The sequence below is a fragment of the Rhinatrema bivittatum genome, chromosome 1 (genome assembly GCF_901001135.1).
Source record: "Rhinatrema bivittatum chromosome 1, aRhiBiv1.1, whole genome shotgun sequence".
Lineage (NCBI taxonomy): Eukaryota > Metazoa > Chordata > Amphibia > Gymnophiona > Rhinatrematidae > Rhinatrema > Rhinatrema bivittatum.
This window is the reverse complement of record NC_042615.1, coordinates 676,277,049-676,293,457: the sequence shown is the minus strand read 5'-3', so window position 1 is coordinate 676,293,457 and position 16,409 is coordinate 676,277,049.

The following is a 16,409-nucleotide window of genomic DNA, read 5'->3' as shown; positions in this document are numbered from 1 at the left end:
TGAAACTTGGAAATTCAAAGACTTTTTTGCATCAAGTCCAATGAGGATTGGGTCATTGAATCTTTGACTTTTACATTCCTCCAGCATAATAAGCCAACTATGAACATTAATACTAGATCTGTGACCTTGAACAAAACCAGCCTGACTGGAGTGATCAAGAGTGGCAAGGTGAGTTTAAATCTATTAGTCAAAATTTTAGCAAATAATTTTGTCTAAGTTTAGTAATGATATAGGTTGATATGAAGCTGGAGGCAACAAATCTTGGCCAGATTTAGGAAGGACTACAATATTGGTGAGTTTCAAAGAATCAGGCATTACCCCATTAGAAATCATCTCATTAAATAAAGCTTTAAGACTCTCTAGGATGAAGGATTTAATAGACATAAAAATGAGAATTTAGGCCATAAAATCCTGGGGCAATAATATTCTGAAGTTCCACAATGACAGAAGAGATCTCAGTTATACCAGGAGGAGCTGCAAGTTGCTATAAATACTGTGGGGACAATTTTGCTAATTTGAGGTTAGTCAAAAATATTTTTTCTTATTTACATCTTTGTGTTCTTCAGAATATAAAGAGAGGTAACATTCCCTGAAACTCTCACATAGATCTATGGATGTTGTAAGACTTCTCCCAGACTTGTCCCGTAAAACAGGGATAAATATTGAACCAGACTGCAGCTTGACCAAATTTGCCAGCATTTTCCCCGCCTTATTGCCAGAGAGGAAAAATTTATGTTTGAAAGAACATAATGAAAAAATGGCTTTTTGATGTAATTTATCATTCAACAAGTGTTGAATAACCACAGATTGTTCCTCTATGGCCTTGAATTTGGCCCCATCATTCCTTCTTTATAAAGAATTATCTTTTGCAAGCTGCTTCATTAAATTCAAAATATCTCACCAACTCCCATTTTTTTGGCTAATACATGACTAATTATTTCTCCTCTTGAAACTGTTTTTGTGGTATCCCAGAAAAGAACTGGTTCATCTTTGTGGGAAGCATTAATAGTCTCAAATTCCAACCATTTCTTTTCCAAAAACTCTGCAAATTGTCTGACTTGAATCAGCCTTGATGGTATTTCCAATCAGCAAAACTGTTGCCTGTAATATTTTTCTAAAAAAACACAGGATACAGGACAGTGGTCTGAGCTAACCAATTATGTAATGGTAGCTCTTTTCATTGTAGAAAAAAGGAAATTTGAAAGTAACAGGTAAGCCATCATAGACTTTGTGTCATGGGGTCTAGCAAAACATGTAAAATCTTTCACCATGGGATTCAAAGTTCTCCATGATTTCTCTCTCTCTTTCTTATCCTCCAATCGCTCCACAGAAATCATTCCAAAAACTCAGGGATACTCAAAATAAAAGGGGAGTTTAAAGAAAAGTATCCATGTAATCATTGAAAGAATCATCATCATCATAAGTGTAATTACCACTCCTGTCTCCTTGCCTATCCTCATTCTGAACCAGGGTCCTTCTCCGATTTGGGAAAAGAAAACAGCTTCTCGAAATATCTTGAACATTTACACTGACAGTGTTACCTTCTAGCACTACTAAGAAAGTAATGCTGAAGCGCATGGGATGGCTCTGAACCGCCATCTCAAGTTTTAAAATGAGCCCAATACTCAGGTACTGGGTGGGAGGGAGGGCTGCGGAGGGGAGGTGGGAGGGAGCAGGGAGGTCATATTTTTTTAAGTATTTACTGGGAAGAGAAGGAAGGAGGTCTGGAGGCTCAGTGCATGTAAAAGCTTTTTATTTTTAATTTAGAAGGGTTTAAGGGGGGTCCTGACCAGTGTGGGAGGAAGGGGTTTGTGATATTTTTGGTGGTGGTGTGGGAATCAGGCCAGGAGACCTGCGATTAATTTTTTTTTTTCATGTGGTAGCCACTTAACTGAGCAGATTATCTGGCCCCACAAGGCCAGGTAATTTTAGACCTGCTCTAAAATAGGTCTTAAAATGATCTGGCTAGCTTAGAAGGTTATAGTTGAAAATTGGCTAAGTTAGCTGAATAAATTTGACATGCCCCCAGAATGCCTCTTTTTTATTCAGATAAAATATAGCCTGATAATGACTATAATTAGCCATTTAGATGGATAACTTGTGAATTATCCATCTAATTGGCTTTTGAATATTGACCTCTTTATTTCTGAATGAACCAGCCAGCAGTGGATGTGAAGCAGGTTACAATGTTACTCACTGACAACATTAGACTTTCATGGACTTCCTCAGTCAGAATCACATAAAACAGAAATGACCTCTAGAAATATAAGAATTGCATTCCTCCACCTCCAATTCCTTTTCCCAACAATTATCTTTCACCTGGACCAACCATAAGGTTGGTCCAGGAATGGGGTTCTCTAGTTAGTAATGGCATACCCATATCAAAATTCACATGCAAAGGAGACATAATGCAACTCCCAGTGACAACATTTACTCAAACTCCTCTGATTTTTTACCTTCCATTTAAATGTCATACCACCTTTCTTCCACTGCAAGTTCCCCAGACTACTAAGGACACTTTGTGGTACTCCTCATGTTGAACTCACCCCCACTCCTGAACTCCTGGCCCACTTTCTCAGAGGGAGAAATTAACTCTTCTTCCTTTCTCCTTCTGAGACTTCTTTGGAAGGAGGAGAAAAAAAATCCATGCCAGTAAATTCCTTGGGAGAAGAAAGAAACATCTCTTTCTTCATAACCTCCATCCTCTCCCCTTGATGAGAAGAGTCCTACAGGGTCCCACTCCCATTTGGGAGGGTCCTTTGCTAATCCAGAGGGTCACATCTCTGGAGGTCCCTGATACCCACCTTACTCTAGAAAGGGCAGGGGCAGAAAAGGGCAAAACCCACCAAACTTTTTTCTCTCTTTCATACCTTCCGCTACGCTTTAGTCACCCAATCAAAAACCCCACCTAAAAAGGGAAAATACATCATTTTCCCAACATCATATTATCACATTAAAAATATGTAACCCTTTCTCTGGGTGCGGATTTCTACCCAATAGGGCCATAAAAATATCTGTTTTGACTCTTTGGGGCTGGAACCTTACCAAGCTAGCTTAACACATTCTCTTACTTCTAGAGCTTGGATTCTTTGACCAGTGGGGAGAAAGATTACTTCCAAGGTCCCGAGTGCTAGGGGTGACCCTTTATGCCTTTGTTCTAGTCCTTGGGCGAGAGGTATTTTTATGTCCCAATGTGTGCTGAGAGTGACAAATAAGACCACTGGAGCCACGCATATCTTTTAAAATCCGAGGTCGATGCGCACAAGGCTGCGCAAAATTGGCGGCCTGCATGCGCCGAGCTGCGCAGCGTGCCTCCGTTCCCTCCGAGGCTGCTCCGAAATCAGAGCGGCCTCGGAGGGAACTTTCTTTCCGGCACCCCCCACCTTCCCCTCCCTTCCCCTACCTAACCCCCCCCCCCCCCCCCCCAACCCTATCTAAAACCCTCCTACCTTTATTATAAAAGTTACGCCTGCCTCAGGCAGGCGTGACTCACGTGCGCCAGCTGGCTGCCGGCGCGCAATTCCCCGGCCCGGGAGCAGTTTCGGAGGCCTCAGCCACGCCCCTGAAACGCCCCCTAGGCCAGAACCACTCCCACGGCCCCACCCTCGGAACACCCCCCAATAACATGCCGCTGTGACATCCCCCCCCCCCCCCGACATGCCCCCGGCCCCCCCCCCCCCCAGGAAAGCCCCAGGACTTATGCGCATCCCGGCCGGCAGCCTATGTAACATAGGCTCGGCGTGCGCAGGGGGAGCTTGGGGCAGGTTTTCGGGGGGTACGCGAGTATCTTATGCACATACCCCTTTGAAAATCTGCCCCACTGAGTTAGTGTCCAAAAACAAAGTCTTTTTTGTTGATATCTGGAGAAGAATGGCACAACAGCTTAATCCACAGCAGCAGAGTCTTTTACTTTTATCTCTTTCCTGAATTTGTTCAGAAATCTCTGGTACTGGAACCAGGGAACTTGTACCCTCCAGGACTTGGAAAAATAGAGTCCCCAGGTGAGCAAAGTATCCCTTAGATGGGCAGGAAATCCCTTCCAAACTGGAAAAAAAATATAAAGATACTGTCTCAGCAAAGAGAGATAAAATTCTCTCTCTTCCCAGTGTATGAAGACTCCAGATGGAGTCCACAATGACCTTAAGGCTCTCTTTACTCATATTTAGATGGTCTTCTAGGATCCCCTTGAAGCAAGCATCTCTCTTGCCTCAAACAGAAAGCAAGGGCAGCCAAAACTTCCTCCTGGATCTTGAAATCAAAGTCTTTTTCCCTCAACTGAATTTAACACCGGAGTTCCTCCTTGCAGCAAGTCCCTGACACCTCTAACCTCTTGGAGAGTATGGAGGGAAGGTCTTCTCTAACCTGCACAGCCCCAGACACAGGGCTCCCCGTACTTTCAGTCCAAGTGGTGTACAGGCTCTCACAAGGCTCCTACCACTTAAAATCTTAAACCCAGAAAATATACCCAGAGAGTGGACTGGAAAGGATACCCTCCCGACCCTGGTCAGTTTCCCCAGGCAAGGTTTGCCTGGCTCCTTTGACTGGTCCTGAAAAAACAACTTAAGCAAAACTCCTCACTACCTCCTAATTCTTAGCAAACCAAAAGGGACTGCCTCCCAAGCTCTCTGAAGAGAGCTGCTCTATAGACTCTCAATGGGGATGGCCATTCCAGACTCCTCAAAGGGAGGGGCTATGTTTGAATGGTGCCTCCCCTAACTTACTAATTTACACTGAGTCTCTGAACATGAATTATCCAGGTCTTGCTGGTAGCCCGATAGGATGGTTGGGTTACAAATACAATGCTTACACCTCTAAAATTGCCATCCAGAGACCATTTCACAGAACATAAACAAAAAACATTACACATTTTTCCAAGCATGATAATAACAGAGTCTCCCCCACCCACAACATCCTATGCATTGCAACCCAAAAAGAAAGTCAATTTGGGAGGAGTTCCCTACATTACTGTTGTGGATGAATTACTACTATTCTTAGACTTCCACTGCATGTTAAATTTGTCCATTTAAAATAAAAACATGGGCTTATGTTTGAACAATTATTCATTGCTCATAGTTTGCTCATTTCTTAAATATGAATTTTATGAAAGAAAAAAAAATAATGGTGGTAAATTATTTTCCTGCTTTAAAAATTATTGGGGGGTGTTTCAGTATCTTAAATTCAAACATAAAAAAAAATCATCCCATTTAATAAGAAATAAAAGAAAACTCTAGACTCCAAATAGGACTTCATATGCAGAGTTATACCACCCAGAAGACTTGCAAATTCTGGGAAACAAAGAAATTATACCAACATGGTACATATCCAGCACAAACTAGATCTGTATTAAGGTAAAAGACTTGATAATAATAGTAAGTAGTATGATTGGAAGAACAGATTAAACCCACCTCCCAAGAGAGATGGAGGTTAAAGAGTATGCTACCATTTAAGTGAATTGAAGCAGAGAAAAAAAGAGGACAATGCAGCTATGTAACATGAGCTGCTGGCCCAGGAAACAGAATAAAATTGAAAAGGTTGCCAGAACCCTTACAGTGAAGGTGCATAAATGATCATTGAATAGATGAGCCAGAGACTCAGGTAGGGGATTTGCATGTCACAGCTCCCTGGACTACTGTTGGTAACTTGCAGTGAAATATATCTTTAAGTGAAAGGATAGCAAAATCCTAAATTACAGAACTGTGACTAGAAAAGTCCTACATTGGAGAATTCTGAATGAAAGAGAGATTTATGAGAAAAATGTACTGAAAAACAGTCCTAGGAAGCACCTAAAAGGCTCCAGGGCGAACCGGGTAACTATAGACCAGTGAGCCTGAATTCAGTGCCGGGAAAAACAGTGGAAACTATTCTCAAGATCAAAATCATAGAGTATATAGAAAGACATGGTTTAATGGAACACAGTCAACATGGATTTACCCAAGGGAAGTCTTGCCTAACAAATCTACTTCATTTTTTTGAAGGGGTTAATAAACATGTGGATAAAGGTGAACCAGTAGATGTAGTGTATTTGGATTTTCAGAAGGCATTTGACAAAGTTCCTCATCAGAGGCTTCTAAGAAAACTAAAAAGTCATGGGATAGGAGGCGATGTCCTTTCATGGATTACAAACTGGTTAAAAGACAGGAAACAAAGAGTAGGATTAAATGGTCAGTTTTCTCAGTGGAAAAGGGTAAACAGTGGAGTTCATCAAGGATCTGTACTTGGACCAGTGCTTTTCAATATATATATATAAATGATCTGGAAAGGAATACGACAAGTGAGGTTATCAAATTTGCGGATGAAACAAAATTATTCAGAGTAGTTAAATCACAAGAGGATTGTGATACATTACAGGAGGACCTTGCAAGACTGGAAGATTGAGCATCCAAATGGCAGATGAAATTTAATGTGAACAAGTGCAAGGTATTGCATATAGGGAAAAATAACCCTTGCTGTAGTTACATGATGTTAGGTTCCATATTAGGAGCTACCATCCAGGAAAAAGATCTAGGCATCATAGTGGATAATACTTTAAAATCGTCGGCTCAGTGTGCTGCAGCAGTCAAAAAAGCAAACAGAATTTTAGGAATTATTAGGAAGGGAATGGTTAGTAATATGGAAAATGTTATATTACCTCTATATCACTCCATGGTGAGACTGCACCTTGAATACTGTGTACAATTCTGGTCGCCACATCTCAAAAAAGATATAATTGCGATGGAGAAGGTACAGAGAAGGGCAACCAAAATGATAAAGGGGATGGAACAGCTCCCCTATGAGGAAAGGCTGAAGAGGGTAGGGCTGTTCAGCTTGGAGAAGAGATGGCTGAGGGGGGATATGATAGAGGTCTTGAACGAGTAGATGTGAATCGGTTATTTACACTTTCGAAGAATAGAAAGACTAGGGGGCATTCCATGAAGTTAGCAAGTAGCACATTTAAGACTAATCAGAGAAAATTCTTTTTCACTCAATGCACAATAAAGCTCTGGAATTTGTTGCCAGAGGATGTGGTTAGTGCAGTTAGTGTAGCTGGGTTCAAAAAAGGTTTGGATAAGATCTTGGAGGAGAAGTCCATTAACTGCTATTAATCAAGTTTACTTAGGGAGTAGCCACTGCTATTAATTGCATCAGTAGTATGGGATCTTCTTAGTGTTTAGGTAATCGCCAGGTTCTTGTGGCCTGGTTTTGGCCTCTGTTGGAAACAGGATGCTGGGCTTGATGGACCCTTGGTCTGACCCAGCATGGCAATTTCTTATGTTCTTATGTTCTTAAATATATTCTCCCCCTGACTAACAAGGGAAGTCAGAACCTTGGGTGCCCAGTTCTCAGACAAAAGAAAAAAAGGCCAGGCAGGATGGAAAGCTATGCACATATTCTTTCCATGGTCCTACCTGGGTCTTGGCCTTTTAGCTGAGAGAAAGTGACCCATCCAGGCTGAGTAACAGCAAATGACTCCCCATGAGCATGGTAGAGCTAAAATTTCTGAAAGCTGAGACTGTAGAGGGCCTGAATCACTGAATGCTAAACAAGCCATGAGCCTAGTGGAACTGTAAACTCAAGCCAGGGAAAATCCTCATACCAAGGGAGAAGAACTGAAGGACAACAGCAGATCTGGAGATGGTATGGTCCCCCAGGAGGAAGGGGACCCCAGAAATAGATTGACAAGTGACCATGGGTAGCCCTTGAGCAAGGGGACTCCATTGGCAGATCAAGCAGTCCTCTAGAAGGGTATGGACCCCACTGTCAGATCGAGTGGTCCCCCAGGAAGGTGTGGACCCCAGTGGCAGATAGAGTGGTCCCCCAGGTGGAGGAGGACCCCAGCAGCAGATCAGGAGGTGACCCTGAATCCCCCTTGAGCAAGGGGACCCCATTTGCAGATCAAACCCCAGGAGGGTTTGGATCCTGGAAGCAGATCTAGTGGTCTCCCAGGAGGAGGGGAACCCTAGCAGCAGGTCCAGAGGCACAGTTGGGTTCCTCAGGAGGTCATGCACCTCAGAAGCATTCCAGGAGGCAGAGTCAGGTGCCCCAGAAGGATATGGACCACAGTGAAATATCGAAAGGCAGAGTCAGGTCCCCAGGAGGTCATGGACCACAGCATTGGCACAGATCATTCAGCAGCATGGAAGTGGCACTGAGGAGATGGCAGCAGTTTAGATACATAAGCCACCAAGCACAACAAAGCACTCTAAATCAAATGCACACCAAGGGTGAGTGCTAAGTAAAGGTTCCACAGTCCAAGAATTCCAAAACAATTTATAAATCCAAAAATGATTTTATTACTTCTAGCGGCAACTCCACTGTATAAATCAAGGTGGTTTTAAACCAAGGGGTCCCCCGACACGGACCCGTGTTTCGCAAAGGGCTGCATCGGGGGGGATGCACACAGGGCTTTAAATATATTCTGTAAACAAAACATAAAACATAGGGCTGTGTCAAAGAATGCATGCCAATGCCGCACAGAAACCAAAAGAGTAATAACATTTTTGTTTACTCACCAAGTTAAAATGTATAAGGGCGAGTGACAGGGAGCGCATAGTCTGTCATTAAACATGGAGTTTTAAACAAATGAAAAGGCGCCAAAAGCGTTCACAGACCAATCAGCTGACCAAAAGCGTTCACAGACCAATCACAGACCAACCAGCAGGTCTCAACAAAGAAATTGAATGGGTTCATTTTATCTGATTGTTGAGCGGTTTGTCGATTGGACAAAAATTCTGTGTTCGGATTGGTGGAGGGATGTCCTCAGCTGATTGGTCTGTGAACGCTTTTGGCGCCTTTTCATTTGTTTAAAACTCCATGTTTAATGACAGACTACGCGCTCCCTGTCACTCGCCCTTGTACATTTTAACTTGGTGAGTAAACAAAAATGTTATTACTCTTTTGGTTTCTGTACGGCATTGGCATGCATTCTTTGACACAGTCCTATGTTTTATGTTTTGTTTACAGAATATATTTAAAGCCCTGTGTGCGTCCCCCCCGATGCAGCCCTTTGCGAAACACGGGTCCGTGTCGGGGGACCCCTTGGTTTAAAACCACCTTGATTTATACAGTGGAGTTGCCGCTAGAAGTAATAAAATCATTTTTGGATTTATAAATTGTTTTGCAATTCTTGGACTGTGGAACCTTTACTTAGCACTCACCCTTGGTGAGCAGTTTAGATACAACAGACCTCCCCAGACCAGCACTGCCCACCAGCCCAGCTTCATCTTTTCACTTGGGTGAGATCTGGGATAAAAAGGGGAGGATAATAATAATAGTTGATTAAGTGGGAATACAAGAAGTTTCTTCTATTATATATGGTGATATATTGTGGGGGCCAATAACCCCAAATTGCTAAATATTAAATGTTCTTGGTACTTTGTAGAAATGTATATAGTTGTGTGGCCAGGGAGTGGGACTGCTTGGCCCTTCATCTCCCCCTTTCCTTTCCCTTTATCAAGCTACCAACCGTTTCCATTTCCCATCCCCCATATATTAAACTATCACCTCAGTGGGAACCTTGGTAACATCAATAAATAAGAGGGCAGCCAATAGGAATACATATTCATTCCTAACTGACCTTAACTGACCTGAAAAGTGTCAAATTGTATCATTTTCTGTTAGTGCGCACTAACTCCGATTAACGATTTTTTTACGATAAATCGGGGGAATTTCTATTGTATCGCACTCTTTAACGATTAATGACGATATTAAAAATATCGGACGATAATTTAAATCGTTAAAAAACGATTCACATCCCTACACATCATTGCTAGCTCTGTTAGTTCTTTTGATCTGTTAGTAAATTGTCCATTGCCGCTGTCCTGGGGATGCTAGAATAGAAAGAACAGAGGGACAAGAGAGAGAAGGCAGGTTCGGGGTAGTGGTGAACCATTTATGCAAATGAGAAGAGAGAAGGGTTACTCTCCTCTCCTGGTCCTCAAGTGCCCAGTCCTGTTGCCAACCTTGGCGGTGGTGGTGGAAGGAAAATAGTCCCATGCCTCTGATCTTTTAAGTACCTAGCAATGAACCTGCTAGTAGTTCTTCCATTATCTTCCAGCTCAGTCAAAATCAGTACTGCTTTTCTGGAACCATGAACCTTAGCACCAGTACAAAAAAGTGTCCTCAACAACCTCAGTGCCCGGGAAAACACAATAATAAAATATATAATTAAATAGTTAACCATTCCTTTAACCACCTAAATAGTATATATCCTAGGCTGTAAAAATCTCAAAGTCCATATTAATACATTTTTATATAATTTTTGTTTTATGCATATAAAAATAATGACCTTGGAGTTATGAATGATCATGAATAATATCAAATTTATTTCAAAATTTGCGGAAAAATCCCCAGAGATATTGTCTCGGTTCCATAAGTCCCAACAGGGTGCTGTGTTTTGTAGAAACTGCTTCAGGGAATTAATGGATCCTTCTGTTTTCCCATTTGTGCACTCACGGGCGGATTTTAAAAGCCCTGCTCGTGTAAATCCGCCCAGATTTATGCGAGCAGGGCCTTGCGCGCCGGCGCGCCTATTTTCCATAGGCCGCCGGCGCGCGCAGAGCCCCGGGACGCGCGTAGGTCCCGGGGTTTTTCGTGTCGGGGGCATGTCGGGGGCGGGACCGGATGACGCGGCATTTCGGGGGCGGGGCGCGGCATTTCGGGGGCGGGACCGGGGGCATGGCGCTGGCCCGGGGGCGTGGTCCAGGCCTCCAGACCAGCCCCTGGGTCGGAAGACGGCGCGCCAGCAATCTGCTGGCGCGCGTAGATTTACGTCTGCTTCTCGCAGGCGTAAATCTAGGGACAAAGGTAAGGGGGGGGTTTAGATAGGGCCGGGGGGGTGGGTTAGGTAGAGGAAGGGAGGGGAAGGTGAGGGGAGGGCGAAAGGAAGTTCCCTCTGAGGCCGCTCCGATTTCGGAGCGGCCTCGGAGGGAACGGAGGCAGGCTGCGCGGCTCGGCGCACGAAGGCTGCCCAAAATCGGCAGCCTTGCGCACGCCGATCCAGGATTTTAGAGGATATGCGCGGCTATGCGCATATCTTATAAAATCCAGCGTACTTTTGTTTGCGCCTGCTGCGCAAACAAAAGTACACGATCGCGCTTTTTAAAAAAAATCTACCCCATAATAAACACTATTCTTTCAATGGTTCACCATTCAGATTTGGAAATCTCTGCAAATGGAGGAAAGTAACTTTATCTAAGGAAAACGGAAATTATGCCGTGTTGGAAACATCGCTCCCACACACACCCCCCCCCACCCCCATGTTAAAATGAATCTTTTCTTAGGTCTTTGAATTGATAACCCTTTTCCTTTCAATGTGTTATGAGACATAGACACGAAATGAGTCAAATACCTCGAAAAAAAAAGCAAAAAGCCTAAAACATAAAAATGAAGAAGTCCACTATAATTATACACTGAGAGATGAGAAGACAGAGTGATTTAAAGTACTAACAATTCTTTAGATTTATGTGACACTCAGGACCTGTTGATTTGCTGTGAGCTGCAGCTCTGCCACCTGCGCCACTCCCCCACCCCTGCCCCGAGATGCTGTGGCCCTGTGCATATTTACAGTATGCACTATACTAGTTTCATGTCACTATGGTTATCACCTGGCTCCATGTCATAAGAAACAGGAAAATCCAGTCCTCGTTTTATCCTTTTTCATGCAAGGGTTTCTGGTTCTGATTGTCCCATTGATTTACCTGAGAAAGTCAGAACAACAAGTACCTGCATGCAATGGGGTAAAAACAGACCTGAATTAGCCTATTCCTTATGACATGGAACCCTGTATCATGGGTTCTAAATCTGGCCATCAGATGCTGTCCTTAATGATGACCATGATGCCCTTGCCCCTGGGATTGAGAGTGCTGACTTACATTATATTATATTTACCAGAAATCCTTGCAAAAAAGACACTTGGAACATATATGGTATTAGGCCTATTTTAACATGTGTTCAGGGGGGAGGGGCTTGACACTTCAAAAGTCCTAAAACACTACTTTACTTCCTATTAGGAGAATTCCTCACCTCAGTTACACATGCAGAACAAACAGACACTCACCAAATACAAAATAGAGCAACCATAAACTATAAATAGAAACATACAAGCAAAAACTAAACTGGAAACCTCAACAAGCCAAACTCTTTATACAGTGCAACATTCAAAAAACAGAACCATCACCATTTCTCAAACATGAAACAAAATCAAGAACTATAATAAATACATAATCATAATAGTAAAAACATACTAATAAGTTTTCAAAAACAGCTAACAAATCAAAGATCAATTAAAAACTCATATACAATTTTTTTAAATGTCCCAAACACCAATAAGATATTTCAAAATAGCAGTCACATCAAATAACATCTGAAAATAAAAATAAAAAAGATGTTAAAAATTCAAACTCCCCATACCTGGGAACATTTGATTTCCAGTCACCATGAGACTGTCTTGGATTTAGTGGGAATGGGCTTCACAAAATTCTCCTCGCTTTCTTATATATGTACTCACATACACTGTCTCTTAGACACACAAATATATGCTCACACACACCCAGGCATCTCCAGTTCTTTGGTTGGGATCCGCTAGCAGCCCCAGGTCACACACACAGACAAAACCCAGGCAGGCTCCCATTCTCTCTCCTTCTCTCACACACACACATATATCCTGGCAGGCTCCTATACACACACACCTACCCATCCTGGCAGGCTCCAGTTCACACACCTACCCATCCAGGGCAGGCAGGGTCTACAGGACCTCTTATTCCTCCTCTGTGCCTCCTTCATTAGGAAGAGCAGGAGTTGTTGTAGAGCTGGAGCCGATTCTGCGGCTCCTCCTCTGTTCTGGCCCTGCAGTACTCAACAGTCATGATGCTAGTACATTCTCTATGCTCATCTCGTGCATTGTAAAATGAGAATAGAGGAAGTGCTAGCACCGCACGTGTTGAATAGGCGAGGCTGCAGCATGAGGAGGAGCTGCAAGACGGGCTTCCTCTTCTGTTTTGGGGTCAATCATGTGCAGAGTGCGAGCCTCTTGCTTCTTCTGCCACCAGTGGGATCGGGTCCACTGGCAGCCTCATGGGGCTCTCTCTGCTCCAGGCAATTGTATGGTTTGCACACTTGTGGCATCGGGCCTAAGGGCCAGATCCAGGGATAGAACCAGGGACCTTCCACATGACAGTGCATAATATTGCCACTGAGACACTGGCATCTAAAGAAAGGACCCAATGCCCAATAGTGGAAGATTTCTAATCTATTGATACTGTCATCAAGAGAACTCTTATATGGTTGAGATTTGTTTTACTTGTCCTTTTTTTGTGCTCAGAACTGCTGAACAAATCACAAGAAAAATGCATATGAAACAGCTTTAAATTTTATAAAATTAATGTACAATGCAAGGGTTCCTGTTTTCAAAAGTAGCTCTCCAGTGGTTGGCCTAGTGATTCAGTGGCAAGTTCTGTGTGTGTATTGTCATGTGAAAGATCTGGGTTCAATTCCCAGGTTTCTGCTTCCCAAGTCAGCCGGGACTAGGGATGCTGTAGCGGCAGTATTCATTGCTCCTGGGGAGAAGGGATGCTTAATCATCACGTGAGACAATAGTGGCACCTAATGGCCAGATATAGTGTCTGCATTAGCTGGGTTCTAGAAGAGGGTTTCAGTTCCTTGGCCCCTGTGTTCAATGGAAGGAGGATATAAAAACAGAAGGAAAAACCATGGGTAGGATGTGAATGAAGGCTTGTGGCAGTGTAGCCCAACAGAGACCAATTCTGATTGAGCTAGAAGACCAAAGAAGCATAAGAAAACTGCTAGGTCAATAAAACGGGGTTCTCCAATCTGACTGTGCCTATGGCAAAACTCTTGAAAATAGATCCTAGGGTATTGTAAATTCCAGCTGATAATGGCCACAGTAGACAGATTTATTTTAGGAAATTTTTAGGACTTGATTTATTATGGTACCAAAGTTTTCAATCAATATTCTTTGAAGTCATATCTTAACACCTCAGAAGGAGATGCAGTCATTTTGACTATCTGAACTGAAAGTCCCTGAATGTTGAAATGTGTGCACTTTTATATTGCATCTTTGTTGAACTTCTTTTTTCGCATTTTGAGATAGTTATCTTGGACTCTGGATCACCTTCCTGTATTTGATACCCAAGGGATAACCCCTGCTGATCAGGGCTGCTCATTACTCACTCCTGCCCACATTCATCATTAAGATTAGGCTTCACTGTCATTTATGGGAGCTATCCTAAGCTTCAAAGAGTAAGCCCCCTCCAGTTGCAGGAGTGTTTAGAGAAGGAAATGGAAAGCACTAAAAGATGTGGAAGTTATAGTTTAGCTTGTAGGAAATGCGAGGCAATGGGTCATTGCAAGGACCTAATGTATCTCCTTCCAGCTTTTTCTTTTTTTCAGTTCTCTGTAACAGCCAGCTATTGCATTAAATTACATAGATTAACCTATTTCAGAGCAGGCTGGAGATTTGCATCTATATCCCATTTCCTTATCCTTTCACTAGCATTTGTCTTGGGAGAAATAAAATCAGCAACAATATCTGATATTGTTTAAAAAAATAAAATAAAATAAAGTATCCATGAAGGCTCACGTGCAATCAATGTCTGTCTTTTGCCTCTTTATTAAAAACAGAAGGCTAGATTTTACCTTTTAGAAAGAGTGAGAGAATTCCATTCCCAAGGGTAATTTTAATCAAATCTTCTTTTTAAGTTTATGCAGCTGAAAGGGTTTAAGATTCATCAGGGATTAGTTTATCAGGGGAACAGGATCTCTCTACTAAAAGATTATGTGTTTGGACTAAATTGTTTTTGGGCACCAGACTAGTTTATGTCCATAAAAATAGTTAATGGATGATTCCTTCTTTCTTCAACATATATATATATTCTTTATTTGGTTATCTTCATGAACTCATCATGTATTTATATTGTACTCTTGTATATAATTAACCTTCTTTATCTTTCTTTATTTCTTACAATCCCAGTTCATTAGCCCTTGTTAATTGTAACTGCATCTCTTCATCACGTTTATTTATGTTTTTGGTTGTATTTCTCACACCCCTGTTTTGCTGTAAACCGACATGATGTGAACGTATTCTCGAATGCCGGTATAAAAAAACCTTAAATAAATAAAATAAATAAATAAATGTAGAGCCCAATTTTGAGAGAATTAGAAAATAGATCATTTATTCCACCCTAATGGAGAATGCATTTTATCCCCTTTACAAGTTGCATACTCTACCAGACTTGGATATTGTTGCTATTATAGAGACATGGTTCAGTGAATCTCATGAATGGCAAATGGCCATACAGGCTATAAAGATTGAGGAAGGATAGAGAGAACAGAATAGAGGGAGTAGTAGCTCTTTATGTCAAAAATAATATCCAAGCAATTTAAATGTAGGGTGCATGAGCAAAACAGGACATTTGCCCATGAAGCCATAGAGGGGGCAATTTTCTAAATAGTTCCACTGCTTGTAGGCTCACGGGTACTTTTTATCCATGAGCCTGCAAGCACATTTTCTAAAGGAAACTCCCCAAGGAGATTCCCTTTGAAAATCTGGCACCATCCTGTGATGCGGATACCTCTGTATCTATGGACAAGTCAGCACTGTAAAGCATGTGCAGGGATTTCAAAATGAAATCACTGTGTATTGTCTACTGATTCCATCCTTCCCTTGATCTCTTGCCAAGCTCCCCCCTCCCCCTGTCCCTTTGCAGCATGAGTAAATGTACCCATGTTATAATACAGCACAGGTACTTTTTCCCTCCAAAGGATTTCAACTAATAGTTTTTACCAAAGTAACTATTTATTTACCCAGCTAAAATCATTTAAAATTGTTCTTCCTATATCACCATGTGGTCCAGTCTCACAAAGTGGGGCTTTGCCCTGCAGGTAATGGTGTTAGTGAATTACCTATAAATTTAAAGGATTCCAATTGTACACATTCCAACTCCCATAGCAATCTAAGCTTAACTAGGAACTCAATAAAATTAAGATGAAGGCAGCAGTCCAGCAGCAAGAGGGGGGCTTTCAAGACTTTTGCATTGAGTATCACATTTATGAAGTTTTACCCACCAGTGAGAGGTTGTATGTGTAAACCCACTGCAAAGAGCTCCTGGATCTCTGAGTATGAGTCCAATCTCTGAAGGCTAGAGTGGCAGACCTGGAGCAGCTGAGGCAGAGAGGTACTTTGATGAAACCATCAGGGGCATAGTAGCCAAATCTCAAATCCAATCTGGCAGCCTCGGTGCTGCCATGGATCAGAGAGGTCTCCTGGTTGGAGAGAATCACCCTGGGGTAGCAGGAAGTGGTCCTTTAGTTGGGGCATCTCAATGGGGAGTTTCCAATAAAAGCAAAAGTAATCCATGTGCCTATAAGAATCACCTGAGCTATAGCATTCCAAATTATACCTATCAACTGAAAAT